Below are 17,150 nucleotides of genomic sequence, written 5' to 3' on the forward strand. Positions count from 1 at the left end.
ATGCTACTAAGTTGATTTAAAAAGTGTTGCCTTGCGGCGAGCCGGTAGTCTTCTCGAGAGGCTGTTGGTACGAGAAGAGGGGTAGGAGACCCGTGGACCCGTCCTCCCGGTGTACTCTTTTCTACAAAGCGTGAGACGGTGTAACGTTGCGCGCCTCCAACTTGCACGCAACCAAGGGGTGACTGTGAAAACTGTATAAAAGATAGAGCCTTGTGAAGGGTTTAAGTCCCTTTTTATTCAACGTAATAAATTACAATTGCGTGCTCTTGACGCTTACAGACGGCGCCAACTCGGCGGTCAAATAAAAATAATAACCTGAAAAGAAACTAAAGACAAGACTCTAACTACGAGGCTCTCTAAAATAACTAACTCACCGCGTTTCACAATACCGCTGCTAATTCAGCAGACTTGAAGCTCACTTGAACGATTAACACTACTTCCCGCCAAGCACACAGGCCGAAACGCGGGGTTCTTCAATTTCTCGCTAACTACCTCCGCGCTCGTGAAGTAAGAATAACACACACCGAACTCGTTTCCGCTCTATTTAAATCATACTACTTCCGCTGATAATTTGAATCCTTGCGCGTTCTACTAAAATTTACATATTCTGGCATTGGCAGTTCCAGGGGAAAGTAAGGCTTGACAGGAAAGATAGTTTAAACTTAAAATAAATGTTAGTTAAAATAAATATAAACCCTACAACGGAATTGAACAAATTCATACTGTTAGCTTTATGGTGACGAAGGGCCTTGCCAGTGACAAACGCAATCTTTTCTCCTTTCGCAATCCTGTCTTTCGGGGGCTTGCTCTGATATCAGACAAGCGAGATTAATCACAACAATAACAGCAACAACAATTACTCCTCAAATCCTCATAATTTCAGTTTTTAATTTCCATTTGCTAGCCCTCGAAGTGCTCGAAATGGGATTTTGCATCGAATCTCTATAAAAGCATCATTTAACTTTTCATTCGAGTCTGTTGTCATTCTGCAAAATATTTATCTTTCAAAATGAATCTCTCTGTTGAGGTTGAACGAACTAAGCTATCCGAGAGCAATAGATGCAGTCCTTAAAAATATTCATTCCTTACTTCTAAATTGCACAAATAATAATTAATAAAAATGTATTTAACTCATAACCTTTTTAATTAAAAATATTCAATATTAATACAGAATGACGTTATATATTTTTTGTTATTTAGTATTTACACTCTTTTGCAAAAAATCGAAGCACCAAAAACGACTTTTGTTATCGTGACGAAATTTGTCATGCAAAAACATCTTGATCGAACATGCAACCCAAAAGGCACGGCAACGTCGTAACGACGTTGCAAACTCGCCGCGTATGTCGTTGCAATATGTCGTCTTTAAGACACCCAGATGTTCGCGAAACTCCACTGTTTTGCAACCGTTGCAAAGACGCCTTTAATACGTCTTTGCAGATGAGGTTTTTGTCGCACACACGTCGTTATTGCGTCTTTATTAGGTTACATTTCAGTTGTGAAAGCATTGTATCACGACATCTTAACGACGCCTAAATGTTCACAGAATTCGACTTTTTGCAACAATTGTAAAAACATCGTTATTATGCCCTTGTGTTACATATTGATTTATGCAGAAAAATAAGCTTAATAATTATTGCATTTTTGTTCTTTTTTAAAATTTTGTATTCCTTGTATTTTTCTAAAGTTTAAATATTTTATCGTTTCCTGAAAACTAGAAGATAATGGAATTTTTTCTCGTTAGACTAAATATGCATAATTAATAATAGCTTTAATTACATTCAATGCTTTAAGCTATATTTTTTCAATAACTTAAATTCTAAGTTGTGATTATTTAAGATTTCATCATTTTTTTCCTTAAGTGAGAATAATTATGAAAGTGGTAATTATAAATATATAACATTAATAGTAGGTTTTAAGTAAATAAAACTCAATTAGACATAAATAAAAGCAAAGATATATATGTGGGTAAAAAAAAGAGCGTTTCTGATGACAGCAATATCACATTTATTTCTGTTTAATCTCAGAGACACTGAAAAATTGCCCCTGTTATGATAAATTAGGAAGTGGTTCTTAAGGTAACATAATCAGTATTTTACCTAAACTCAAGTATAAATTTATTTGCGTTTCACAGTAAAAAATATAACCATTAACTTCTTTATCTCCAAGATATGCAAATGAAAGACAGTATAAAGTAGTTAATAAATGTGATCAAAAGTATACCTAAATCCAATAACTTCCCATATTCATATCTAAAATGAAATAATAACCTAACAAACAACATACACGACAGCATTATTTAAGAAAAAACATTAACTAGAGTTTGAAAGTATAAATAGCAGAAGGAAGGTAACGGAAATAAAATTTCCAATTAATTTTATTTGTGTTTTTTTAAATAGTAAGCAATTAAAAGTGCGATAATTATGGATTTCAGTATTTACTAGTAATGTTGATGTTTATTAACACCATTTCTTTCGATCATATGTTAATGTGTTTGCTTATTTTTAGTTTTTATATTTTAGAATAGTGGTAGATTACGATGATTATTTCATGCACTTTTTATAATCAATAACTTACCTTTTGTGACAGTACAGAAATAATTTAAATAATATAGTATACGACAGTAAGTGCTGCCAATTTATGCAATTTATGCCAAAAAATCCTAATAGAGACATTAGGATTTTTTGGAAACAGGAAAGATGATAAATTAACAACGCTTTCGCCGAGAATCGAACCGCGGACCTCCGGAATACCGGCTCAGCATGCAGAACCACTTCACCACGAACGCACGCTAGGAAGGCGGGAGAAATACCTTATATACTCCTCCTTTTAAAGGGCGACTGGGGTTTATAGGGGAACCGATGGCGAAATCCTGGGTGTGGCGAGTCATCATCCATAACCCTTTTAGTTCGGGCGCCACTGTAGAGACATTAGGATTTTTTGGAAGCTGGAGAGATGAAAAATTAGCAACTGCCTTCGCCGGGAATCTAACCACGGACGTTCGTCATCTGAGATACCGACTCAGTTTGCTGACCACTACACCACGAAGGCACGCTAAGAAGGCGAGAGAAATACTTTATAAGCTAAGTACGTTAAAGTAAGCTCTTCGTTAAAGAGCACACGATTAGAGGAAATGTCGCTGTTTTTTAGCAATGAAAATTAAAAAAAAATGGATTAGAAAGGAATTGAAATCATAAAAGAAAATGATTTAGTTAGTCGTAAGCAAGAAAACCTATATTAGCCAAATATTAATTAAATTTTGTATGAAAGATAGCAAAACTATTCCTGTGTCCTTAGATAATACTACAAATTTAGAGGCTTTTCATTTATCAATATAAATAGCAGGGAATGTTAGAAAGTTTCCTTTATTTGGCAATACACAGACGGTGAAACATATCTTATGCAGTGTTTCTTTTGGATATACTAAGAACAGATGCTCTGTTGTCTATCTTGTTTAAAACGTGATCTACTTTTTTATGTTATTGGCTTAGATGCTTTTTCTAAGTTCTAAAGTTCCTTGTAAATAACCTTCCGCATTCTGAATCTGGTCGAGAAATCCCTCGAGTATGGAAATCTTTAGATTTCGTCTAGTCACACTTTTTAACAAGGCATTTTGTATATTCAGTTTTTTAAAAAGTTATTTTTGAGAAAACATATCTTCTAGGCTTTCCAGGCATTCTTCAGCTTTCTGCATATACTTTTGGGTTGATGCCAATGAAAACGTATACTTATTGGCTTTCGTCATCAGAGTCTCGTCCGTCTTTCGAAGCTAGCTTTTCACATTGTTTCCGTACTGAATGATAAGTCATGATGGGGTTTGTCAGATGCCTATAGAAAACTCCCTTGGGGTCCGTGAAGGGGGCAACAAACGCTGGGGCCGCTTTCGCAAGTGCCAGTACCCTGAGGTTTATACTGAAGACTCACTACTTAGCTTGTAGAGACATTAAGTATTTTTTGGAAGCAGGGAAGATGAAAAATGAGCAGTCGCCTTCGCCGGGAATCGAACCACGGACCTCTGGATTACAGATCCAGCGTGCAGACCACCACACCACGAAGGCTCGCTAAGAAGGCAAGAGAAATACCTTATATACTCCCCCTTATAAAGGGCGACTGCGGTTTTTAAAGGACCCATTTGCCAAATCCTGAGTGAGGAGAATCACCATCCAACACCCTTTTAGTTCGGGCGCCACTGTAGAGACAGTGGGATTTTTGGAAGCCTTAAAACGTGATCTACTTTTTTATGTTATTGGCTTAGATGCTTTTGAGAGATGAAAAATTAACCAAGCCTTCACCGGGAATCGAATCGACGAATACCAGCCCAGTGTGCAGAACCACTACACTACGAAGGCACGCTAGGAAGGCGGGAGAAATACCTTATAAGCTGACCTAGTAAGTTTAGGCCCTCTCTCGAGGGAGCCCTCAAACGACGACAATGCAAAACTCAACCACGGAGTGCGACTCTGCAAATAAGTCGATGTTTGGTTAATTACTCCTTCTGCATAAATTGGCAGCACGTAGAACCTATAAGACATATATAACAGATTTCGATTTTTTTTCCGAAGAACAAAGTTTGAAGTACAGGATATTCGGTACAGGATAAATGGTAAGTATTTTCTTTAAATTTGCTAAAAATGCAAAGAATGTAAAAGAAAATAACAAACATTTTCAGTGTTAGTATTCTCTCCCTTTTCAACACAATTTAACCATTTAGCCTCCTGTATGAGATGAGAAGAAAGAAAGAATCTTATAAGAAATATGATATATTGGAAAAAATATACTGAAAGTTTTAAATAAGGTACATTTAATTCTTTTATGCAGAATAATTAATTTGAAACAACAAATTTTTTCTTCATTTTTAAAGGTGATGTTTAATGTTAAATGTTCAATACAACAAAAAAAAAAAAAAAAAAAAAAAAAAAAAAAAAACTGAAGCATTTAAATAAGATTTATTATACACTTTTAAACAAAATACTACTTTGAAACGAATAATTATGGTTTTAAAACAAAAGCTGCTATCCAAATTAACGATGTTCTCTCATAATCATAAGTGGTTTTTATGCTACTTTATGAGATCGAAATTCTCCTTTGAAAGTTTCTTTTTTATGTAAAGAGGGTAAAACAACTATAAAAATTGAAATATGTTTTGGTAATTAATGGTATTCAGTGTTATCGGATCGTTGTGAAGCTTACCGGGTTATTTTAAAAGTAAAATTGGACATTTTTGTGCGTTTTTACTGTTTTTAATCTTAAAACCATAATCTTTGAATAATCGTCATAAATTTCTACTATAAAATTCTATGATGCTTCTACTATTTTTTATAAGTAATAGAAATAAAATAAAATATTTCTGTGCATTATTTCCCCCAAATAATAAATTTCTTGTTGATAGTATAATCTCTTTATACATTTCCTGTTTTCCTCTATCAAATGAAATAGTACATATAGATAGAGTATAATATTATTATGAAATCTTGCTACGAGAACTAACTGAAGAACATTTACAGAGAAATCTTCCGAATATTTTCGACAGAACTATTCGGAAGTTTCGGCAAGCGGTTTATGTCATAATTTTGCAATTTATGTGATGCTATTAATAATGTAATGCTTTATTTCTATATGCTTAGTTATTTTGCTCGAAAGTAAAATAATTAGTTGAAAACAAACAAAGCGCTTTCCGTATTACTGGAGTTATCTTTCGTGCAAAATGTGTAACTTAGTTGTGAGCTGTAAAACCCCCTTCCTGGTCAGCCGTGCCTTGTACACAATTCATGTCACTCAAAGTAATCTTGTTGGTCTATTAACCAAACAAAAATTATAAAAAATTAAAAAGGATATTTAAAATACATACAATAGAGTTCCTAATTTTATAATTACGACATTGAGTCTTCAGCCTTTCTTGCCGAAGCCCACCAGCGGCCGAGCGGTAAAGACGCTGAAAACTGGTAGTTCGGTCCGAGGTTCGAATCCCGCGAACGGGATGGCTGCATGGGCGTTTTTCCCCATGTGTAACGTGTATACGAGCCAGTTTCCCTTAGAAAGTCCTCCACGAAGACATCCCACCCTTTAGGCAGATAGCTCTCGTGTGTTTTGCCATAACTGAATAATCCATCCATCCATCCTTTCTTGCCGAAAGCCAGTCTCTAACTCTTCCCTTCACTTTTTTATTTTTAAGAGCGACACTTACTTTTGTGTTTAACGCTTACTGTGACCAGGCATAACAGGGACTTAAAAATAATTATTCTTTAATATTTTACATTTCAGGTTTAGCTGTTATTAGTTTGAACCAAGCATAACAGAGCATTCCATTTGATAACCCATATAATATTTCCATGTGTTTGAATATAACATATCACTGGTTGTGAATCTGTTATATGGCACTCAAACTGATACTAAAATTGAATCGTACAACAGTTTCAGATTGCATAAATTTATTTTATGCACTTTCAGAGACTTCAAAAGTATTTGCTATTGCGGTTCAGTTCTTTGTAATTTATAAATCATGAAAATCTATATTTAAAGAACATATATATTAAAGGAAAAATGGAACATTTTTTAAAGTTTCATAAATATATAACTAAAAATCTATGGAAGGGGAATGTATTTCCCAAAAGAAATGTAGTTAAATGTTTGCATACACAAACGTTAAAGATTCAAAAGTACGAACAGTGGAATCAACTTAATCGCCGTGATGTTTACTAAAAGAGAATTGCGCCTTTGCTTTGTTAAAACTATGCCTTTCGCATATGTATGCACAGAGAGTTTATTCATTTAAATTTCTCTTTTGTCATTTTGTCCTTATCTGAGCAGCAAGCGGAGCTTCTTTGCACACAGAGAGGGCCAAAAGATTTTAGTTACGAAAACTAATTAATTGTCTCTTATGGGGTGATATTTTCAGAATGTACATGCTTGATAGCTCTAAAGAATTAATCATAATAGTGGTAGGACTATCGTAATTTTTTTGAACTTTTGACTACCAAAGATTGCCACGAATAAAAGTCACATCATAAAGAAAAGTTAAAATTTTGTTTAATTTTTAGCATAGCTCAGTTGCAGTACGCCCAAGAATGGTTAATTAAATTGTCCCTTACGCTCCAGTATTCAAATTAATACCTTATTTCATAATTTATTGAAAGCGTAGAAAGCAATGAATGTGCGTGCGCGAAATTGGCGATTCTCGACGAAATGTGTTTCAGGAAGAGCTTGTGGACACGAGCAAAAGAAAAGAAAATTTGCCACATTTGAAAATAACAGCAATTAATTCATAGAAATGGATTTTCTATAATTTTTAAATTACAAATCTGAATTTAATATTTATGAATTTGTGAATTTATGGGTTAAAAAGAAATGAGTTATACCTCAAAATGATAATTTTATGGGAGAAAGGAACATATCATAAAATTTTATGGAGAAATCATTTATGGAGAAAGGAACATATCATAAAAATCCTTTTTTGTGCAAAACTAAGGTAAATTGAAATTATTCATGTCGTACCTAAATGGATATGAATATTGCATATTAGTGCTGTTAACTATTAAGAAACAGTAATGGAATAGGGGGTAATTTCTTCGGAATTTAAGGGAATATTACGCAAAAGGTATTGTTATATATACCCGATAGCCATGTAATATATCTATATTTATAAAGAAGGGTATCAGAAATCGTGTACTAAATTCCGAAATAAAAATGAGTGCATATAAAATTTTGATTGTTAAGTGAAGAGTTGTTATGCAACACATGCTGAGATTTTGTATTCTAATCGATTGGATTTGTAACTTGGAAGTATTTTAACACGAATTAGACATAATATTTTACGTATACCCAAATATCATCATTTAGGAATTTAATTTTGCTTATTTTCAAAGAGCGGGTACATTGTTGAAATACTTCTAAATTGTAAGAAAAGACGTCAGACGTTAACTACCTTGAATTTGGCAGACAGGAAGGGTGTGCTTTTTTTCACCGAGGTCTTAAATTCTGAAACTGAAACTTTTCATTACTTCAGTAGCAGACAAGATTTTGTGTCACTTTGCTTTTCATTTAAAAATATCTCTATCTCATATTGTGATGATGTGCATTTCATGATGCAATTTGTTTTCAAAAATATCATCCACCACATTTTTCTTTATTCATGTGTCGATTTCTTGGTGAAAGGAATTAGCAATGGCTAGAAGTATTTGGGGAATTTAGAAAACGGTGTGAAGTCTTCCACGAAAGCAGATTTGGGAGCTTCGGATTACGGCAACGAAATTAAAGAATATGAAGATGGGAGAGATTACTAAAGTTATATCCAATCGCAAAGGCACACCACATAGAATGACGAACCCTTACCCAGTGTGAGAAAAACAGATTGCCAGTGAGATCACTCACACACGAGCTAATACACTTGTGTGCAAAACTAAGAGAATCTGCAGATTATGTTAAATTTCTGAAAACCTAATGGACAGATTTTAATGAAATTTGTTATGAACATACGTATATAACAGAGAAAGAGAAGTACTAATCAAAAGTCATTTTATATACCCATGATTATTAGTAAAGCTCATAGTACAAGGATTTCCAAAATTCACGTTGTGATTTCGAAATGAAAATGAGTCTAACACGGGGTATGGTTCCTCCTTACACTCGGAGAGGTCGCACAGAGTGGGGACATATTGGACAAGAGGCAGCTGAGGAGTCCTTGTGGCAGTCTATCCCATACCTCCAGATTTTCAACTCCCGGATGTCCCCCAGTTTTCCCTCCCAAGAGCGTCATAGACATGATGTATATGGTTGAAGTCAAAAGATCTGGCTAGCCAATCCATGCAGCAAATGTCCTCACTGTCCCATCGCCACCGGAGCCCTATGTGGACGAGAGTTTTCATTCTTTAACAGGAACTCAGAACCAACTGCGCTACAAAAATGTCGAAAATAGGGCTCTATGATCTTCTGTCGATGATCATAGCATTTAGGGAGCTCTGATCATAGCAGTCAGGCAGTCTTTGTCAAAAACATCCAGGCGTGTGCGACCATCCAACATAATGCTGAGGAGTCCTTGTGGCAGTCTATCCCATACCTCCAGATTTTCAACTCCCGGATGTCCCCCAGTTTTCCCTCCCAAGAGCGTCATAGACATGATGTATATGGCTGAAGTCAAAAGATCTGGCTAGCCAATCCATGCAGCAAATGTCCTCACTGTCCCATCGCCACCGGAGCCCTATGTGGACGAGAGTTTTCATTCTTTAACAGGAACTCAGAACCAACTGCGCTACAAAAATGTCGAAAATAGGGCTCTATGATCTTCTGTCGATGATCATAGCATTTAGGGAGCTCTGATCATAGCAGTCAGGCAGTCTTTGTCAAAAACATCCAGGCGTGTGCGACCATCCTTTTTCTGATGTGGGAAAGATGGTATCGTGTTCCAAGCTCTCTCTAGATACAGGTACACTGGTCTATAAAAAGCATGGTGCTCCACTGAAGTCTGATCCAAGGCGCACGTTGTCTGCACCATGCTAAGTGTGCTTTCGCGTGTTCTGCAGAGAGCGGGAAGCAAACAGCAGGTCCCCTGGCATACAGTTCTATCTCAAGAAGGCAGCAACTGTAAATCATAAAAAGCGGGCTCCAGTGGCAGCACATAACTCACGGAACAGCTGTGAAGCTATAGCAGTCCTGTTTCACATCTCTAAAAGTGCTAAATAACGATCCTCATTTGTCATTCTGGATCTTGGTAGGCCTTGTCTCTATGTTTTCGATATGGATACAGTGGCCTGGAAATGTTTCCAAAAATTGCAGTGAACGCTGGGCGTTATATTGAGCTTGCATCCACCTGCGCTTGTGATTGGCCTGTCTCCAGTCTGTCGACAATTTTCCATCTTATTACGTCATTGACACGTTTCATACATTTTACCTGTTTCCTTATATATTTTGTACAACTCTTGCGAGAAACACGGTGAATGTTGTAAAAGAGTACGAGCACACAAATCGACAAAATGCCTTGTGAGCTTATATATCCTTTCCACAATCACAGCTCTGCAGACATGCACAGGTACGCTTTAAATATTTACATATTTTTCAGCGGCATAATTAGTACCTTTTTGGTTTAATATTTTTCGTAAGAACAAACATAACTCGTTAATTCTCTTAATTTTGTACACGAGTGTGTAGACCAAAACCGAAATGTCTGCAGAATGCCCATCTTGATCTTTGTATTACGATTATGTCAATGAAGCTATTGAAATTGTGATTGTCTTACTGAACATCTTAATTACATTTGTCTTAATGAACATGATACTTGAGATTGTCTTAATGAATATTGTATTTATAACTTTCTTAATGAACATCATAATTCCGATCATCTTAATAAATATTTCATCTGCGATTGTCTTGAATGAATGTTGTAGTTGCGATTTTTTAACGAACAATGCTTTTGTGATTGTCTTGATGAATGTCGTAATTGAGATTGTCTTAATGTCCATGTATCTGCGGTTTTCTTAGGGAGCATTGTATTTGCGATTGTCTTAAAGCAAACTGTAATTCCAGTTGCCTTAATGAACATTATATTTGTAAATATCTTGATGAATATTGTAATTCCAATTATCTTAATAAATATTATAATTGTGATTATTGATGAAAGTTGCAATTATAGTTGTGTTAATGAACATTGTAATTGCTATTGCAGTAATAAACATTTTAATTGTAATTATCACGATTTCTGAATGTACAACGACCCTAGAATGGATGCAGAAGCTTTGTGTTTAATATTAAAATATTACTTTACATCCGAATAATTCTCAAAATTTTGTATTTTTTAATATAAAATTTTGTATCGTAGCAAAAGTTGTTGCATTTATCTAAATTTATCAAAAGTATTTATGTATTTCGTGTCTATGTTCGAAATTGTTTGACACTGAGGCGCTGAAATTAAACTTTGTAGAGTTAGTTTTGTGAAGGTAAGTGCAATAGGCATGAAATATTTTACCTGAAATATTACGCAACATTTATACGCCATGAGTGTAATTTATATTTATAACTCTCATATAAATGTAACTAAAAGAAAAACTCTTACTAAACTTAGTGAGACTAAACTTAGTAAGAAAACTAAAATTTTTTCACTAAAAGAAAATTTTCAAACTATTAGATAAATATGTGCTACGAAAATACATACATCAAGAATTTTAATGTAAAAAGGCAACAAGGAAACTATAATTTAAAATAAGACAAAGTTGAACCCCAAAACCACTTAGTTTCATAGAAAGACTCATGCATGAGTTTTCTTAATAAAGATAACGTCAATCGAAAGTTGAACTTACCATTGATTTTGAATAATTTACTTTTTCCATAACCTTTCCTACGTTTCAGTCTCTAGATTCTGAACTTATTCAATGCTTTTGTGTAATGCTCTCGAAATATTGGCTACTTTCGAGAAATGCTTTGTTAGAGTCTTTCTGATGGAAACAGATTTGCATTTAAACACACAGGAAAAATCAAATCATAATACAAACTTGTTTAAATGTCATATATTGAATTCGGGATGTGTTTTAATCAGTATTCCGTATATCTCACTCATTCAGTTAGTGATGAAATCAGAAAAAAAAGAAATGTATTGTAAATAATAATAATTGGGAGATGTAATCAGAAAATTCACCGAATATGCTGCTAAATTACCTTTGAGTCAAAGGCTCTAGCAAGGCTTTAATAAAGAAATGCTACAAATCAAATATTTTCAAATAAAAATGTCTGTAATTTCAGCATGTAATTCCTTATGGCAAGACGAGAGAATCATGCATTCTACTATATCAATTTTTTAAACTATTTTTAGAACAATAGACTGAAATAAAATATTGTTGTCACTCACAAGTTATATTAAAAATAACGTTCATTTACATAGAGCTAACTTGCTTGTATTAAAATAAATAAATGCTTAACAAGCAAACGATAATAGCTTCCCACATTCTGATTATAATGTAAATCAGAACATTGCACGTTATGTTTTTGCTTCATGTTCAATACGAATGCAAAATATACGACAACGTATACTAAATAACAAAATAGGAATAACACATAGGATAAATAATCTTAATTCTACCTTTTACAAATCAAGTTTGTCAGAGACCTTTATCTCTCTACCTGATCTAGAAATTTTCATTTTAGATGTTATATTACCATTGTTGACTGAGTCCTAATTATCTATACAATTTAATTTTTCTGCTTCTAGGATGCAAATAATGAATGACACCTCTAAAAGATGCACATGTTGAATTGGAAGTAATTTCGAACGAGTTGTTTGTGTTTAGGAGTAACTTACTTTTTGCGTTTTGAACAATAAGCTCTTAATATTAATTTTTGGATATATTTTTTAATAATCCAACATATTTGGAAGTCGCAATTCAAATTATTCTTGCGGTAATGTTCAGTGAGCTTCAGCACAACTCCAAGGTTTGAGTGTAGAAATCATTAACTTTCGTCGAAACTCGTCAAGACACATATTGTCTTTTCTATAGACCATATGTAGCTTGACATGTATAACAATAATAATATGCCCGATTCAGGTTATAAGTGCAGTACTGTGATACAATATGCACCTTAATAATATTTCAGATCTTTTAAACGATAACGAATTTGTCAAAGACTTGCTGACTGATGTGCAACCAGATTGAGGTTTATCACTTATAAATGTGAAATGCAAAAGCTGATCAAAAAGATGACTTTTATAGTAAAAAATATTTGTTAAAGTATTACATATAAATTTTAAAAAATGAATTATTTTACAATAAGAAATGTTAACTTCTGCGAAATGGGGTGTACTAAAAAGAAATTTTAGAGATTCTAAATTTTAAAAAATCACAAATTCCAGACTAATAATACCCTTTTGGGCTAACACCCCTTTGGGCTAAAAAAATACTTTCCTGGAGATAACAAAGTTAATCGTTCGTATGTTCTGATGAATCGTTCGTTATTGATCAACTCTGTTTCTTAAGCCTTTGGTGGTCGAGTGCTTAATGCATGATATAATTAAAGAAAATAAGAGTAGACAATATCCTATAACAAAAGAATATATTAAGTACTAAATTACAATTTAAATTACATAGCAGACATCAACGCAGAGATCGGAACACAGTTCATGCTACCGTCGCGTACAGTTGTCTGACGAGAAGTGTGAGTGAGTAATGACGTCGCTTTGCTGCTCCGATTAAGAACTGGATTTTACACGTGGCGCCATCTCATGAATAGAAGTTGAAGTATCTGTCGGAACGCCACAGTACTCCCCCCCCAAGTACCATCGGTACGTTATAAGTACTTTGGGTTAAATTTAACCTTTTTTCCAGATCTGGTAGTTTTAGGTTGCTCTTTAACGGGATGTAAGCTTTCTTCCGGGAGTGATGTTGATGAGGAAGTTGTTGGATCTTGCATTAGAAATGCTGGTTTGAGACGATCGATTCCAATCACTGATTGTTTACCATTGCAGATGATGGTGAAATGTTTCGGTGTTCGTTTGACAACTTTGAATGGACCATCATATGAAGGTGTTAAAGTTGGCTTAATTGCATCGTTGCGCACGAATACGTGCGAAGATGTCTCAAGCGCAGGATGTATAAAATAGCTTGGCTGGTTATGCGAAGATGCTGGGGTTGGCGTAACGTAACTTGGTCTCACGTAAACGTTGAAGGAATGTGGGAGGGTCGATAACTGGAGTAGATTCTGGGGGAAAGAATTGACCTGGCAGACGGAGGGTTGCACCATATAACATTTCAGCACAAGTGCTACCAATGTCTTCTTTGAATGATGTGCGAAGACCAAGCAAGACTAGGGGTAAGGCTTCTGTCCAGTGTGTGCTACTGTGGCACTTCAGACCTTGTTTGAGAGATCGGTGAAAGCGTTCCACCATCCCATTTCCAGATGGATGGTATGGTGTTGTGCGAATATGGCGAATGCGAACAAGTGACATTTAAATTGTCGGCTTTGGTCAGTAGTGATGGTGGTAGGCATGCCAAATCTTGAAAGCCACTGGGAGATGAATGCTCGAGCTACAGTTTCAGCGGATATATTTTCAATAGGAATGGCTTCAGGCCATCTTGTGTACCGATCAATACAAGTGAGGAGGTAAGTGTAACCATTTGAAGGAGGCAACGGGCCAACCAAGTCTAAGTGCACATGATCAAAGCGTCTTGCTGGAAGGTTAAATTGTTGAATGGGGCTGTGAGTGTGACGGGATACTTTACACCGTTGACATCTAATACATGAACGAGTCCATTCTGTGATGTCTTGATTCATTGCTGGCCAGACAAATCTGTCTGCGATCAGCTTTTTGGTGGCAAGGATTCCAGGATGTGCCAAATTGTGCAAGGCATTAAACACTTCACGTCTAAAATTGACAGGAATATAGGGACGTATTCTATTGTTCTCTATGTCACAGTAAATTTTAAGCGTTGGATCAATGTGCAGCGGTTGTAACTGAAGGGAGGTTTGTGGATTTGAGATTAGGTTCTTGAGTTCCTCATCATGCAATTGAGCGTTTGCAATTTCAGAGAAATCTGGGGTAGTGAGGTTGATATTGTTTACCCGAGACAAGGCATCAGCGACACAATTATCAGTACCAGAGACATATCTGATATCTGTACTAAACTGGGCGATGAAATCCAGATGTCGAAGCTGACGAGGAGAACATGAGTCAGAGTTTTTTCTAAAAGCGAAGGTTAATGGTCGATGATAAGTGAAAATGATGAAGTCGTGCCCTTCCAAGTTGTGCTGGAAGTATTTAACAGCACAGTACACAGCAAGTAGCTCCCTGTCATATGTGCTGTATTTCCTTTCTGCAGTAGTAAGTTTTCTGGAGAAGAATGCCATTGGGGAAAGTCCTTTAGTGGTATGGGCTTGAAGCATTGCTCCTATGGCCGTGTCAGATGCATCTACCATTATAGATAGCTGATCACTAGGTGAGTGATAAGAAAGTGTGGCTGCATATGCCAGATCGTGTTTGCATTGCACGAATGCTGCAGATGCAGATTCAGTCCAAGGGACAGCTCGTTGATCTTTTTTTTACTATTCTTCAGAAATTCATGTAGGCAGGCTTGTGTTTTTGCGGCATTTGGCAGAAAGCGTCGGTTGAAATTTAACATTGCTAGAAAACGCTTCAGTTCAGAGATGGTTTTGGGCTGAGGTAGGTCGTTAATTGCATTGACTCTTTCCGGTAAAGGTTTGACTCCATTCTGGGTGATAAGACATCCAAGAAAGGAAACTGAGGGTTGACCAAGTACACATTTGGATGGATTTAGTTTTAATCCATGATCTTCAAGGCGAGTGAAAATCTGACGCAGATGTTGAAAATGTTCTTCCGCATCTGTAGATGCAACCAGGATATCATCAAAATATGGGATGCAGAAATCGAGGCCAGACAATACTTGGTGTATGAAACGCTGAAATGTTTGGCCAGCATTGCGAAGGCCAAATGGCATATATAAGTACTCAAAGAGACCAAATGGTGTAGTCACTGCGGTCTTGGGCACATCTTCAGCATGCACAGGGATCTGATGATATGCTCTGGCAAGATCGAGGGTAGAAAATATGTTTGTTCCATGGAAAAGTTGGGTACAGTCTTGGATATGTGGGACTGGATATCTGTCAGGACTGTGACGGCATTAAGTCGACGATAATCACCACAAGGCCGCCAGTCACCATTAGACTTTTTAACCATGTGAAGTGGACTGGCCCATGGACTTTTAGATGAGCGAATAGTTCCCTGTGCTAGCATGAATTCAAATTCTTCGCGAGCAGCTTTTAGCATCTCTGGAGAAAGACGACGAGGCTTGGAAAATACAGGTGGGGCATGTGTTTCAATGTGATGATACACTTCTGGCTGATGAGTATGCTGCCCTGATTTGGATGGGTTTAAAATGTCAGGGAATTCTGCTAATAACCGATGAAACCGTGTGCTGCCCGATAAAACACTTATGTTGGTAGGTACATTCGATATGTGAGAAGCTTGGCCCTGTGATGTCAGCTGAGTTGTAGCATCAATTAAGCAATTATTCTTGACATCCACTAGAAGGTGGAAATGTGTCAAGAAGTCGACACCAATAATTGCTTGAGTTACATCCGCAATAATAAAAGGCCAGTTGAAAGTCCGGCCCAAGTTTAAATCAAATGTCAATAGTTTGGTGCCGTAGGTTGCAATTTGGGTACCATTGGCTGCATACAGTACAAGTTTATTAAGTTGGTGAGCATTTGTTTTAGTTCTTGGGAGCACTGATATGTCAGCTCCAGTATCTACTAGAAAACATAACTGAGTTGAACGATCAGCCAGTACTATTCTGTCGATGTGGCGGACATTCTGTTGGCCAGCAGAAGATCGCCCATTTAGTTTCCCGCTTGTTCAAAAGTGCATGGAGGGGCACACTTGCGAGCTTGAGCTCCAAAATTCATATGATAAAAACATATGCCACTTGTGGGTTCTTTGTACTGCGTTCGAGTATTAAGACGAGATGGACTCCTGCTTCGGGCACGAAATTTATTACGTGGGCCCTGATTTGATCGATTGTATCTCCGTGAAGCATGAAGACTTGTAGAAAGTTCAGATACTTTTTTGGTCAATTCAGCCACTTTTTGTTCGAGGGATGAACTGGAAGGTGCAGCATTAGCAGCACTGACATAAGCTGGAGTAATAAGTTCATTAATTTTGTCAGCCATTGCTGCTAAACGGGTTAGATCTTCATTGGAAGCAGCGAGAATTATTTGTATGTTATTAGGGAGACGCGAAAGCCATAGTGACTTCAACAAGTCGTCACTAAAATGGCTTCCTGCCAGATCACGCATTCGTGACAGCAAGTATGAAGGTCGCTGATCTCCAAGTTCAAGTCCTTGTAGTAAAGTACGTATTTTTGAAGATTCACTTTCTGAATAGATTTCTTTGAGCCGCTGTTTCAGTTTGGAGTATTTATCACAATCAGGTGGTTTGAGAATTAAGTCATGCACTGAATTCAGAATATCAGACTCAATTGCTGCAACTACGTGGTTGAATTTTGTAGAATCCTCACTAACGCGAGCGATAGAAAATTGTGCTTCGATCTGAGCGAACCACAATGAAGGATTATTTTTCCAGAAAGGCGGTGGCTTCACCGCAACGCGTGTGATTTGTGGCTCTGGTGGAATATCGTCGGGCATACTGATAGATAATTTTC

The 17,150-nt window shown here is 36.2% G+C and overlaps 1 non-coding gene across 1 annotated transcript; it reads right to left on the reverse strand.

Annotated features, from left to right (window-relative positions):
- Window positions 1–3,985: 3,985 nt before the first annotated feature.
- On the reverse strand, window positions 3,986–4,058 carry TRNAT-UGU (transfer RNA threonine (anticodon UGU)). Its single transcript has one exon. It is a non-coding gene; the product is annotated as a tRNA-Thr (tRNA).
- Between the last annotated feature and the right edge of the window lie 13,092 nt (window positions 4,059–17,150).

Source organism: Stegodyphus dumicola, chromosome 7 (genome assembly GCF_044657685.1).
Source record: "Stegodyphus dumicola isolate Sdum_Otavi_A_Nest chromosome 7, ASM4465768v1".
Taxonomy (NCBI): domain Eukaryota; kingdom Metazoa; phylum Arthropoda; class Arachnida; order Araneae; family Eresidae; genus Stegodyphus; species Stegodyphus dumicola.